This window comes from Sciurus carolinensis, chromosome 5 (genome assembly GCF_902686445.1).
Source record: "Sciurus carolinensis chromosome 5, mSciCar1.2, whole genome shotgun sequence".
Classification (NCBI taxonomy): Eukaryota; Metazoa; Chordata; class Mammalia; order Rodentia; family Sciuridae; genus Sciurus; species Sciurus carolinensis.
Genome location: NC_062217.1, coordinates 133,372,883 through 133,387,221, shown reverse-complemented (window position 1 = coordinate 133,387,221; position 14,339 = coordinate 133,372,883).

Sequence of the window (14,339 nt, the reverse complement as noted above, 5' to 3'; positions counted from 1 at the left end):
TTTAATGCTCACCAAAGTCCTCTCTGCTGACCTGTTCCAAAACACTGGACTCAAGCTGAGGGAGTAAGAGTTGAACCTTCATGTACAGCCAAGAGGCTGACACCCAGCTGAGCTCCTGCCCTCTCTGGGTACTCGGAGGCAAAGTGCACAGCTGTCTCTTGTGGTACCCTAAATCCCCATGCTCCTCTCTGGTTTCAGAGAGCCTTTTCCTTGCTTGCCCTCTCCCCTTCCAGAAGAGCCTTCAACACTTTTCCACCCACCTCTGAAAAATCAATCCTTATCCTTCATGACCAGGATTCTTAAAATTCTAAAGAAATAAAGGAAGTCCATAGTTCAAAAGTAAAATGTCTGATAGTCTCTCATCAGGGGATTTTTATATTTCATAATTATATTTATATAATTATATATCTATATTATGCATAATTAAAATTGCATTTTGAGTTTGACAGTTCCTCCAAAAGTGACACATTAATTAATTTAATCACTGCTTTTAGTACTGTTATAAAGTAGGTATTTAATAAAATTTTACTAGCTTTTTCTTTTTGACCCTTGTACACAAAGCATATCTGGAACATTTCTGCTTCCTCTGAGAACTGACTAATGAGCAGATACTTAGGAGTGAAATAAAAATGTTCCCTACATATCTGTTAATGTAAACAAGATTTTAGTCACCTTAATGGTACTGATAGCAATAATTAATGCAGCCACTTAAGATGGTGCTTTATTAAAGATACATTAATACCATTCAGATTTACCACCCATTCTAACATGTTGAATAAATTATTTTCTTGTCTGAGAATCTATTTAGTATAAAGGATAGTATTGATTTCCTAATGTACTGCGATTCCCAAATAGTTGTGATATTAGATTTTGGAAGTATGAAAGGAAATGCAGGAAAAAAAAAACTCACAGGATCTAGAATGTTTTAATGCAAATCCTAACTTGTTTTGAGATTCTGAGTCTGTTCATTTAGGTTTCCTAGCAAACACTTTTTCTTTTCTTTTCAATATGTTATTCTGCAAGAACACAATCACAAAGTATGATAGGAGGCACATTGTAAGGATGAGGGCAAGTTCTCACTAAAATCAAAGCTTACAAATTGGGGGAAAGTTTCTCCAAGACAGCAGGCATAGACTCATAGGAAGAAGGACACTGGAGAGTCATCCACCCACTATCCCTGCTCAGGACACTGACATCACCATTGCCTCCTTTATCCCTAGCAAATACTTGGTGCTCATCACAGGATGATATTGTACAAAGTTCCCAATACTCCATCTTCAAGAAATATGGAAAACTGCCTTAAAATAAGTGAAGAACATTTGCAACATCTGGGGAACTTTGGCAAGTTCTTTTCAGATCCAAAACAGCAATATTGTTGGGAATCTGTTAATACTGTCAGAGAAAAACATACAAAATTAATACTGTCTCAGTAGGTATGAATATCAGTAGATTTTAATCATTTTAAGCTAATTTTCTACCCCTGCCGTTCTCATCAATGAAAATAATAACTTAAAATTTACTGGAGATTAAGTTTTCATATTCCAGAAGAATGGTGGCTTCTTAAAAATTGAGATCAATTAGTGAGGCACAGATATTTATTAGGTCAACTTTTGTGAATATCTGAACATTAACAGTTATACACTATTTCTTGAAATCTCACTATGCTACTCTTTAAACATTTTAATTCCTTCATATTGCTTGGAACATAGTTGAGATCCCTCTATGGCCAACATAGGAGGTAAAGCTACCAATGTTCATAACATGGGTCATATATCTGAGAGTTCAGCATATGATCTGAATTCACACTGTGACACATATTATTATAATTTTTGGTACTGGGGATTGATCCCAGGGGTGCTTAACCACTCAGCCATATTCCCAGCCTATATATATATAATTTTCTGAGATAGGACCTTGCTTAGTTGCTAAAGCTGGTTTGAAATTGTGACCCTCCTACCTCAGCCTCCAGAGCCACTGGGATTAAAGGCATGTACCACCATGCCCAACTGTGACCTATTATTGATACAGATGTTGCTAAGCATCTCTGAATTTAGGTTTTCTTTTAAAATGACAATGATAAAATAGTAAGTGAAATCAGGTAAAGTATGACAAATAGATAAACACTAGTGGGTCCTCCAAACATTTTCAGTTTTTCCAGGAACATGATGGAATTGCCCTTTCTCAGCCACTTGTTAGGTAAGATCATGTGTTTTATGAGTCTGAGCAATAAAACACAGAGAGAAGTCACATTGTTAACTGTCAAAGGCTTTAAGGCAAGGGTGCACTTTGCTTTAAGGCAAGGGTGCACTTTGCTACATGCTTTTCTCTGCCCTGACTGGCAGTGCCTCACATGATGGCTGCTCAATCATCAAAGGACTCAGAGACCAGTGCAGAATAGAGCATTCAGCTGCTCAAAAACAATGAAGCATGAGTGAGAACTGTACCAATTTATGTCTGAAACTGCTGAAAATTTGGAATCTTGTTACTATTGTACAACCTGGCCCATGCACTAGTGCAAAGTGGTTAAAAAGTATATTATCTGTGGTTGCCATAGTTCCCGACACCATTACTTGCGTCACCCTCCTCCTCCTCTGCATTAAGCCTGCTTTCTCTTTAACCTCCTTATGCTTTTCTGTCTCCTTTGCTTCCTCTCCCTTCCACAGTCATAGTGGTGTTTTCCATTTTCTGGAAAATGATGGTGTTTTATACTTAAGGTTCTGGTGTTAGATTTTTTTCCTTACATTTTTAACTGTCTAATTAGAACCCAGTTCTTACCCTCTTTACCTGACACCAACATATTGTTTAGGTTAACTTTCTCTTCATGCCCCTTAAATATTCTTCCACGCTTAGGAATTATTGGTCTGAAGTTTTGTGCAGTAAATCTTTTCCAATTTTTCCTGGAAAATCATTTCTCTCTGTCTTTTGTGTTAAAGTGGCACCTCTTCCTCCATTACTAAAGCTGGGATCCAAGGAGGTACTTGTCCTTCGTGTCTTTTTCTCACCTCATATCAAACCAGCCTAGTGTCTTGTTACTTCTATCTCCTGAATACACCTTTGTCAAATTGTTCCATGTATTCCATGCCTAGATAAGTCAAGCAGGCAGTATATCTTTCCTAATCGTGAAATAATTCCCTAATTAGTCTACACTTCTCTAGTCTTTGTATGAAAGTCAGAGATTTTTTTTGTTTTGTTTTGTTTTTTGGTGGGGGGGGGCAGCTAACTAAAACTAAATCTGATTATTTCTCTCCACAGGCCCTCTCCTATCTTTCATGTGCCCTTGAACTTAACTCTTTCTGCGGGGTTCTACATTGCTCTAAATCTTGCCTTGTCTTCAGGTTCACTTACCCACTTGTTTGCAGCCTCACTGGCTTCCTCTCTCTTCCCTGAACTGCTGACAGTGTTTCCTAAATTAAGAAATTCTGTGTTTGATAATTCCGCTCTCTGGAATGCTGCTGTGCTCTCATTCTTCACATCACCAGGTGTGGGTTTAAACGTGTCCTCCTGAGGAAGGTCTTACTAGACCATCTTAACAAGGGCAAAGCATACTGTTGGATATGGAAAATGAAAAACCTCAAAATAGTGGAGGCCTGAGAAAGGGGAGTGAAAAAGAAAGCCATCTATTGAGAGCAGTACTCCTTTCCCAATACATTCCTTCCCAGTGAAAACACAAACCCTGGGGAGAAGGCATCCATCAAATCTAGAAAGGCAGTCTCTGGGAAGAAGCTAAAGCATTAATCCTCCCTAAACAAATCCTTTCTAGATGCCAACACTGACCCCAGGCCCTCCATCTGGCCCAGTAAGATAAATCCCAGAGACTGACCACTGACCCCAGACTCCTCCCATCTCATCCAATAAAAAGACCCCAAATTATTGAATGCCCTAACTGACATTCTCAATAATTAAGTCACTTCTCAGTGTAACCAATATAAATCCAGTCGCCTCCTTTGTTCAGTGGCTCATTTTCTACCAGGAAAGCGAGTCCATCAGAGGCATGAAACTCTGTTCCTAAATGAACAGTTGAGATGATCTGTGAAGTTTGTGTCCAGCCTGGTCCTTTTGTGCTAACATACACCATTCCTGCTCTGTCATTGCCACGTGTTCCTATCCTTCATGACACTTACTAACACAGGCATATACACACAGATGTGATTATTCCTTTATTCACTTTATCTCAGTAACTTACTGTAAGCCATGCAGGTTGGGACCATTTCTATTTTATTAATTTCAAAGATCATCAAATTTTTGCAAAACATGAATTGCTTTGAACAGTTGGTGAAGAATTCTTAAATTCTGTTCTTCAATATTACCTTTATTACCCATATCACAGCTTACCAGCTGTCTTACATGTATTATCATCACGTCAGAGTTATCCTGTCTGAGAAGCCACCCATGCATTCCAGCACAGAGACTATGACATTAAAAGCACAATTTGAATTATAATTATAAAGAGAAAGTTCCAATTAAAAATTAATCTGGAGCATCTGAAACAGAAAAAAAATATGTAAGCTGCCTTGAGTCATTCTCTAAAATTTAAAATCTGAAAGCCTTTAAAAATGTAAGTATACTAGGATATAGATGGTGCAATATCACTGTCAAATGTATTATGATTTTGGAGAATAGAAGTTATTGTCCAGTCCCCCTAGGGTCATCTTATTGTTAGAGTTGGAAGGGACCTTAAGATATTTCTAGATAAAGCAGGAGAAGACTTTACTGTAAAATGCTAAGGGAATCATTTTCTTTTTCTTACATGTAATAGTTTGCATATGCCCCAGTCCAACAAGCCACCTCACCTGTTCTTCCAACAGCTTTTCCTTCATCTGCTCTTATCACCCTGAAGCCATCTACTACACTGAATACAGAGTCATGTTTTTAAAGAAACTTTGAGCAGAAACTTCTTTTCCTTAAAACTCTCCAATGATGCTTCATTGCACTTCATATCCATCCTCCATATCATCTCTAAGCCCCTGAATTACCTTGTATGTGCCTGCCAGCTTGTACTTTCTCCCACTTGGAGGTCTCCTGCTTCTACCTGGATTGTCTCTACCTGGTCTCTGACTGTGTGACTTATTTTCATTACTCGGTCCTAGGTTGACACACATGGCATGTCCTCAGAACTGGCTCTTCCAATTACCTTGCCTAAAATAGCTCTCCTGGCTTCCATGCCAACCCACAAACTTTGTTTCCTTAGGTTTTCCAATCACAAACCAAAATGGTAATATATGATTGCTGATTCATTCTCCTCTACAGATATCTAGCCCATGTCTGTTTTATTTGCTACTGTGTGTCTAGCTCTTGAAACTTGATTTCACACATAGTAAACACTCAATAAATGACTGTGGATGGAAGGGAGGGGAAGAAACAAATATAAAAATATGTTTGCATCTAGGGGTGTATGTACAGAAAATTACTTCACCCTTTCAGTCCATCTAGTCACTCTACACGGGAAAAACTTGATCCTCTCAAGTTTGAGGATAGGGTTCATGAGCTCACAGGCCGAAGCCTCTGCTCTGCCACCACACTGAAAGCATCATGGTTAGTAAGCAGCACAGATTGTTTCCATCATATCCCACAGGCTCTGAGACTTGATGGCTGGCTGCCTTATTTCCTGCCCTCTCTCTAATCAGACTTCACCCAAAGGGTAGGACTACACACTGCAGCTTCATTTTGGAGAACAGTAAAAATTAATATCCTTTTATTAATGACAAATAGAATTCTAGGATCCAGCTCAGTGTCCCATGTGATTTTTTTTTTCCAGAAAATTTTGAACCTTCTCAAATCCATCCTTGACTCCTAGGATGTTGAAATTATATGGCTCTGCACCTTGCCAGAGGCCAAGAGTTTTCATGGATGGTTTGATTCTGGGAATTATCTGTCAAGTATTAAATAACGGACAGAAGATGCATCAGCTCTCTGAGTTGGAAAGTGACAGCAAAGTTGCCACTTGCCCCTGGGTGTAAAGGAAATGAGAGGGAAATTGTTATAGCAGCATGGTGCTAGTGAGCAAATATGTCTAATCTCTGGAAAATAGGAGGCCTCGAGGGAGGTTATAATAACATCGTCCTGCTTCTTGTAGCCTCCTCCACAACAAATAACTGCAATGCAGAGGAGCAGAACACAAGCTCCAGTTAATCAAACCAAACAGGCATGCCAAAGACTAACCCGCAAATCCCCTCAAAGGAACACCATAAAACACTGTGCTAATTAGGATTCTGAGGATAGGAAGCAGTCATTACTTTCCCAGGAATATTGAAATGGGTTCCCTAAATTGGGCTGTTGAAAATTATATATGACATATTTTCTGAATATAAAAAGTAAAAAAGTTCATTATAGAAAGAAGAACATATGAAAAATTGCAAAAAAATACTTGCTATCTTACTAGGGAGAAAAAACAAAAAAAACTTTGTTTATATTTTAAAGTTTCCTGCCAAGGGTTTACATGAAGAACATTTTCTAAAGCAATCAATTTCTTTTAAAGCATGATATTTAATAGTTCAGTGGTAGTACATACTACTCTTGGTTCATAACTTATCCATAACTGCTCTTCTAGGTATCTTTCCATTGTTCTTACTGTGTTTGTCTTTCTCATGCATAGAACAAAGATGGAAAAAACACATGATATATAAATTTATTTTTTACATTATGAAATTTTCACTATTGTATATATTTAATTCAATATAATAGTAGGAATACTATTCAAAACTGTTTCCACTTTATAATGATAAAATTCTATTAAACCCTGTAAAGTGTCATGATTTAACCATTTGACTTTTGAAAGACAATATTCACATTCACACTGTGCAGAGAATTTTCCTGCTCAAGTCATTTGGCCATAATTCCTCTAATATAATGACCCTCATTGAGGCTTCCGATTTTGTCATTTTGTTCTTTGCTGCATCCCCAGTTTCAAGAATGATACACAGTATATACTATACAAGCAATTAACACTTGTCAAAATAACTAATTAACATTTGGGTATTCATTGTTATATGTGTAGGAACTTTTTGTTTAGGATAGTATACTTTTGTCATTAGTGTCATAAACATTATTCCAATTTCATCATTTACATTACAGTTTTTAAAATACCAATTTTAACATTTATTCCTGTCAGTTGGGTTTACCTTGGAGCTTTCTTTTGCTTTGCTTCCATTCCTAAAAGTTCCCTGCCTTATATTTCATCTAGGTTTTCCTTGTTTTGTGCATTGTTTTGTTTCAGTCTTACACTTTTATGTAACTATTTGATACATTATTATAATATACATTTTGAGGTAGAGACCCCTGTTTCCTTTTTTTTAGGGTGGCCAATACACTAGTAACATTTTTAACAAGAAAATTAATTTGATTTAAAAATGCCTTTAATTTCTACCAATTTTTTTTGAGTATTCGAGCTGCTTTACTATTTATGTCTGACTCAATTCACTCTAATAAATGCAGCATATCTTGGGTTATATCCTAAGTTTTCCCTCAATCTCTCTATATGGTTTTCTTTTTCAAAATGGTTTTGAGTCTTTTTCATTCAGGTATTTTTCAAAAATACTCCTAGTATGTCTTTTCTTCAATGGCATTATATGTATAAATGAAACTTGGGGACTTGACAAGTTTAAAATATGGGTTTTTCCATTAGGAGAAATATTAGAATTAAAATTTCAATACTGGTCTCCCATCCTTTGAATGAAGCAGTTGAAAGTGAAACTGAGCTTTCTTTGCTAGAGCACTTTCGGAGGTTGGAGAACCCCTACCTAGGGATTTGGAGTGGGGCACGTGACATAGCTGATACCTCTTCAGTCTCTATCTCCTTCAGCATCCTTCCTACCCCTGGATCACCACACAGACTCTTTTGGTCCCATTGTTCCTCCAAGTCATCCTTCTTGCCTCAGATGCCCCTAGGGGAAGGGGTTACACATCCTGACTGTGAAACAAGCACATACCCCACCCTTGCCCCACAATGTCTCTTCAATCTGCTTGTTTCAGGCATGTTCCTGCTGGAGTTTTCTATCTTTATTGTTCCCAGGCTTGAACTTCAAAAGGATAGACACCATCGGATCTACCAAAGGATCTCTGAATGCCCTGGCACTTTTGTCTCAGTGTGAGAAGACATCATCCCTTCTTTGCCTGAAAAAAAAAAAAAAAAAAAAAAAAAAGGAATACAGAATTCTGGCAATTCTGTTAAAAGGAACTACAAAGTTTGTATTTTTATAGGTAGCATGGCTTTAACAACTTTCAGCATGTCCTTTAGGTGATACAAGGATTGTGATAGAAAGTGGAGGCACAAAACTCAGTAGTTTTCACAACTTTTGGGCCATTGTCAAAGTTTGGAGAGAAAGAGCCTCATGCATTCAAGTCTATGTACATACACATATATAGTACTATATAGTGTATCTATCATATTAATTATATAACATTATGCATTAAATATATGCAATATGACATATATCATATTGGCACATATTGGTATATGTGTGATTATATTTTGCATATGTTTGCATATACAAACATAATGTTTTATGTAAAAAAAAACTATGTAGACTGGAAAATCATTTAAAATAAGTAATTCTTGAAAAAGAAGGGTTAGGGTTCTATTCTTGTGAATAGTCCCATAACTCAAATTTTCTGTTTTCAACGCATTTTGCTTCATTTTATTTTTCCTGAAGTCATGTTTCATTCAATTTTTATAGTAATAAGCAAAGAATTATTGAAAAATCATTTCCCTATTTGTGATTTACATGCTAATTGTTTTTATTCATTTTTATTTCCTAAATTTATATTTTTACATTATCTTTTTGGAGAGCTATTAATTCCACTATTTTCCTTATTCTAAATATATTATTTTCTTTTTTAAATATAATTTTTCTTATTTGTAAGAATAGATTATACTATTTTCTCACTTTTTCTTTTGAGTCCTTAACACTTCTTTATATTTTAAATGTTTTATTCATTTAAGACTGAAAATTTTTCCAGTTATAGCTTTGGGTGTTTTAAATAGTTTCAGTATCTTTTTGGTTTTCAAATTTCATTAACTGGATCATTTTTATACTTTTTTTTAATTTGTTCTAATTAGTTATATATGACAGTAGAATGCATTTATGCACTTTGATATATCATACATAAATGGAGTACAAGTTATCTTTTTTCTGATTGTACATATTGTAGAATCACATTGGTAATGCAATCACATATGTACATGGTAATAATGTGTTTAATTGTACTGTCTCCATATCTCCTCTCTTTCCATCAATCCCCTCTACCAAAAGTAACTCTATTCTTCTCTAGCACACCCTCTCTGCCCCACCTTCCCCCACCAACTTACCCCTGCTTATTGTGAATTAGCAACTGAATATCAAAGAAAAAATTCATCTGGTTTTTGGGGATTGGTTTATTTTGCTTAGCATGATATTCTCCAACTCCATTTATTTATTGGCAAATGCCATAATTTCATTCCTCTTTAAAGCTGAGTAATATTCCATTGTATATATATACCACAATTTCTTTATCCATTCATGTGTTGAAGGGCAACTAGGTCAATTCCATAATTTATTGTGAATCAAGCTGCCATAAACATTGACATGATCATGTCACTGTAGCATGCTGATTTTTAGTCCTTTGAGTAACTGGATCTTTCATTCACCATTGGACGTGTTATTTATAAAAGTAGAACTATTTTTGTTTTAAAAAATATTGAACACTTTTCTATTTTAAAATTTTGAAAGAAAGATTGTATCTTGAGGTATAAATGCTGTTTTTTAACTTCAGTACTACTAGATCATATCTTTACATTGACAGTTTGTTTTTAAACTTATTGTGTCTGATTTCAATTCTGCTTTCTTTGTATTATCTCTAATTTTTTTTTTTTTTTTTTTTACTTTCTTCCATATTGTATTGTGGTCTTTTACTGACTGTTAGCCTTTGGCCTCAGCCTTTTATTTCATTTTTGAGTGTAAATATTCTACTTAGATAGAATAGCAGATAATTTCTAAGGTGAAACACTAAAGCAAGTATTTTCAAAGACATTGTGACATCTGTTTATGCCCACAAATGACTTCATGATGTTCCTACTGAGATATTTTATGATCTCTCTGCCTTGGGTAGGGAGAAGTTTCTCTAAGGTTTGTGTCTAACAGGAGTGGGTGGGAAAGGCCAAAAGAATCTTCTTTATTTCTTCTATTGACTGCATGCTTGCACAATCTTCTAATCCTAGACTTGTCGACTGATAGGCATAAACTTTATGCACATTTTGGGGATTTGACACCTTGAAGTGAATGGACAGGAAAGTACACTCACACATGCAGCAATATTTGGCATGTGGCAGCACATGACCTGAGGTCTGTTTATACCTTCTTCATGTGATGGAAACAATGGGTATAGCCAAGGCCATGAGTGTGGTCTTTCTGACCTTCTTCCTAACACATTTGGGATAAGAAATACTGATTTGTTAACTACTTGATCATTGTATTTTGCATGTGAGAATTTTAAATAGTTCACAAAATCTGGTTTTTGTAGTCCCATTCATTAGTTCTACAAGCTTCTCTCATTTCTATTACTTGTTATATCCAATCTGTCTCTGGTGAACTACGGTCAGGATTATTCTTGTTTAGTCTGATAGAATCTACCCTGATGGATATATACTCTTAGAAATTACTCTTGAAAGAAAATGATGAAAGAGAGAAAATAAAGGTTAAGAATGTAAGAACTCTGAATTGAAATCTAATCTTAGAATTTTTTTTCTATGTAATCTTGAGCAAGTTTTAAAATTTCTGTGTCTTGCTTTCATAATCTTCAAAATGGAGATGATATGAATATCTACCTCATAAGGTTATTATGAAGATTACATGTTAATGTATGTAAAACATCTATGACAAGCTTATGCTCAATTATTTATCATGATTTACTTTTATGCCAATGTCATATCTCTGAAGTTTCAAGGTTTATAGATTTTTAAAAATCTTTCTTCCTCATTTTTTTTTCAACAGTTATTTGGGTATGGAATGAGAGGTATGAATTCAGTTGGGTATGCAGAGGTTTCTTTAAGGTTTTAATTTTTTTCCGACCATTCACATTAGCAAATATGATAGATTTTGATCACCAAAATCATAAAAAAAGTTACTCTGAAAATCAAAATATAAACCGTGGGAGAATTTAATCTCTGTACGTCCATACTTAGAAATATGCTAATGCCAAGAAAATATTATGCATATCAAGATATAATAAAGGAGAGGGGTATGAAAAATGGTGGAATGAGACAGACCTCATTACCCTATGTACATGTATGATTACATGAATGGTATAAATCTACATCATGTACAACCATAGAAATGAAATGATGCACCCCATTGGTGTACAATGAGTCAAAACGCAGTCTGTAAAAAAATAAAAGATAAATTTAAAAGTAATAAAAAAGATATTATAAATATTGCCACATCCAGATAATAGACATTTAATAATCAATTGAATGGTATGTTAAAAGGCCCTTTGAAAATAGGACTGTGTTTCATCCATGTAATGGCTTAGATAGCCATTGAATGTGATTAAAGATGATTTACCAATGAAGGAAATTATAGAACATTTTTGAAGTTAATTAAGCAGGACAAAATATTATAAATACTAGATGACTCCAATTTTGTAAATGATAATATATAATATTTAATAAGATTGGAAGAAAATATGGACAAATATTAGCAGTGACTATATTCTGATGACTATTTTTATTTTTCTTATATATCTTATATGTAAGCATGTAATATTTTTCTAATTAGAAAACAAAATTAAGTTTCAATATAATTACATTCTAACCACAATGTTTCTATGCAAAGTGAATAAAAACCATCAAAAAGCTCAAGAGATGCTGAATTGAATATATGGCTACTTCCAAAAAACAATTGAGTAAACATCTACAGTGAATTGATACTGTTTCTTGCAATGTGTAAACAGGAATTTGTTTAAAGGAATTAGTCTACTTCACAGTGATTTACAGATTTCTTCACAAACCTTACAAGATTATAGACCTTTGATCCACCAAAAAAATGCATGTACTAGCCAAGACAGAAGTATTACTTACAATTGCAAGTGTTTATAGATCCTATGAAACTCATTTGTGTACCTGTAGTTTCTGTCCAAAAGAAAGGAAAAAGTAACATGTAGTATAGTATCAATTGCGGGTTACTTACAGTGTGAATAAATTGAAGCAATTTGAATGTCAAATAATGGAATGTCTAAGCAAGTGAAAATATAAGAACAAACAGAAATTTATGTAGCCTTTAAATTGTTTATAAAGACAATGTATTGCCATGGGATAACATGGCATGCTTTTAAAAATCATAACACAAAATAGAAGGAGAATAATGAAAAATATGCACATAGATGAGAGACAACATATGACCCTTGACCTTTTGAGTTTGGCTTATTTTGCTTAACATAATGGCCTGAAGTTCCATCTATTTTCCTGCAAAAGACATAATTTCATTTTTCTTTATGACCAAATAAAACTCCATTGCATATATATACCACACATTTTTTTATCCATTTGCCTGTTGATGGATACCTAGGCTTATTCCATAAACATGAAAAATAAAGGTGGGAGGTGATCACATGAAAAGCAAAGGAGAATCAGAATAGAGGAAAGGAACTGGAGTAGGAGTTGGGTGGAAATGCTAGGGAGGATATTGGCCAAATTATATTATTATGTTTTATGCATGTACATTATAATGCACCAGTAAAAATGTGGAGAAAAAAGGCACATGTGGAAAATAGAAGAAAATATGCAAAGACACAATTTCTTATCATTTTAGCATAATGGAATTAGTGGTTGATAACTTCATACTTTCAGAATCATCAATTTTAAAATGAGATGAAAAGTCTTTTTTTTTTTTTTTTTTTTTTTTTTTTTTTTTGTATGAGGATTGAACCCAGAGGTGCTCTCCACTGAGTTTCATCCACAGCCCTTTTTCACTCTGAGACCAAGGTCTTGCTAAACTGCCCAGACTGGCCTCAAACTTATGACCCTCTGACTTTAGCCTCCCAAATTGCTGTGATTATAGGTATACGCCACTATACTGGGCTCTGTATCTTCTTTTTCAGTGGAGACAGGAGTCACAGTAAAGTTGGAATCTATGGAATAAGCTCACATTCCCCTTTTTCAAACAAATCCCTTCTTGGATTTGGATCCAAGAAAGACAGCAAGTTCTTTGGTCTGTGTCAAACATTTTAAGTTTGAAAATATGATTGTATGTGTTTCCATATTTGACTCAATAGTTTCTTCTATATTTAGCTTAATATGAAATATTTAATGAAAATTGTCAATGAGAAAATAAGGAGAGGTTGAAAGATAATACTTTACACAAAATTTTTTATACTAAATATAGTTTTGCATAAACTTTGTATCAAGTTGAAGAAGATAGCAAAAGTGGACATTAATGTGAGTTCAATAGGCAAAATTCAAACCAGCAGATAATGCTATGAAAATGATATGTTGAAAGAATTTAGTTTACAGAAAAGATGAAAAACATTATGCAAACTATTTGCCCGATATTTTATTATATTTGTCACCTTAACTTTCACTTGATTTTTAATAAGTTACTATTTTACTTGAAGTCTTAACAAGCATTTTTTTAAATTCATTATTTAAGGAACTATCATTTGGCTTTGTTCTTTTACATAAATGGATTATTTTTGCTTTCTCTTACAAAATGGAAATTACTGTGGTGAGAAACAATTTCAAGAAGGTTGAAAAGTCTGTTAACAATATAAGGAAAATTAGCAGGCCCCAGGCTATGTCTGTTTATAAGAAGATATTGGCTATAGTCATGAACCTTATTATCATTTACATTTGAAACGTTCCTAGTTTATCCCTCCACCAACACAACTAAAATGAGCAAAGCTATTCCCCCTGCCCAACAAAATCACACTGGTCTCTCATTTTAGCTGAAAATTCTGTTTAATAGGGAAGTAAGCGTTATGTACAATAAGAACACAACCTAAGGGAATCTAAATGTCTAACTCTCACGAAAGCTACTGAGTGGGTACAATAGGGAAATCATAGTCAAGGTTTTGCTCCAAATACCGTAACTTACCTGATGAAGTAAAGATGAAAATAAATTAAGTGCACATCTTCTCAAACAATGCAGGTATGATGGAAGCAAATCTAGAAATGGTAAGGATCATATATGAAGAGTAGTTCCCATAGCCTTCATTACCTACAGAGTGGTAGCCACATTTTGAAGTGGATTTTTGGAACAAGATAAAGGAGATGCACATACATTGGTTGAAACATTTTTCATCAGAAGCACAGGAGATTATTTGGAATATTATGGGACATGCATGTAGTTTATTTCCATAGCCTTTATATTCTT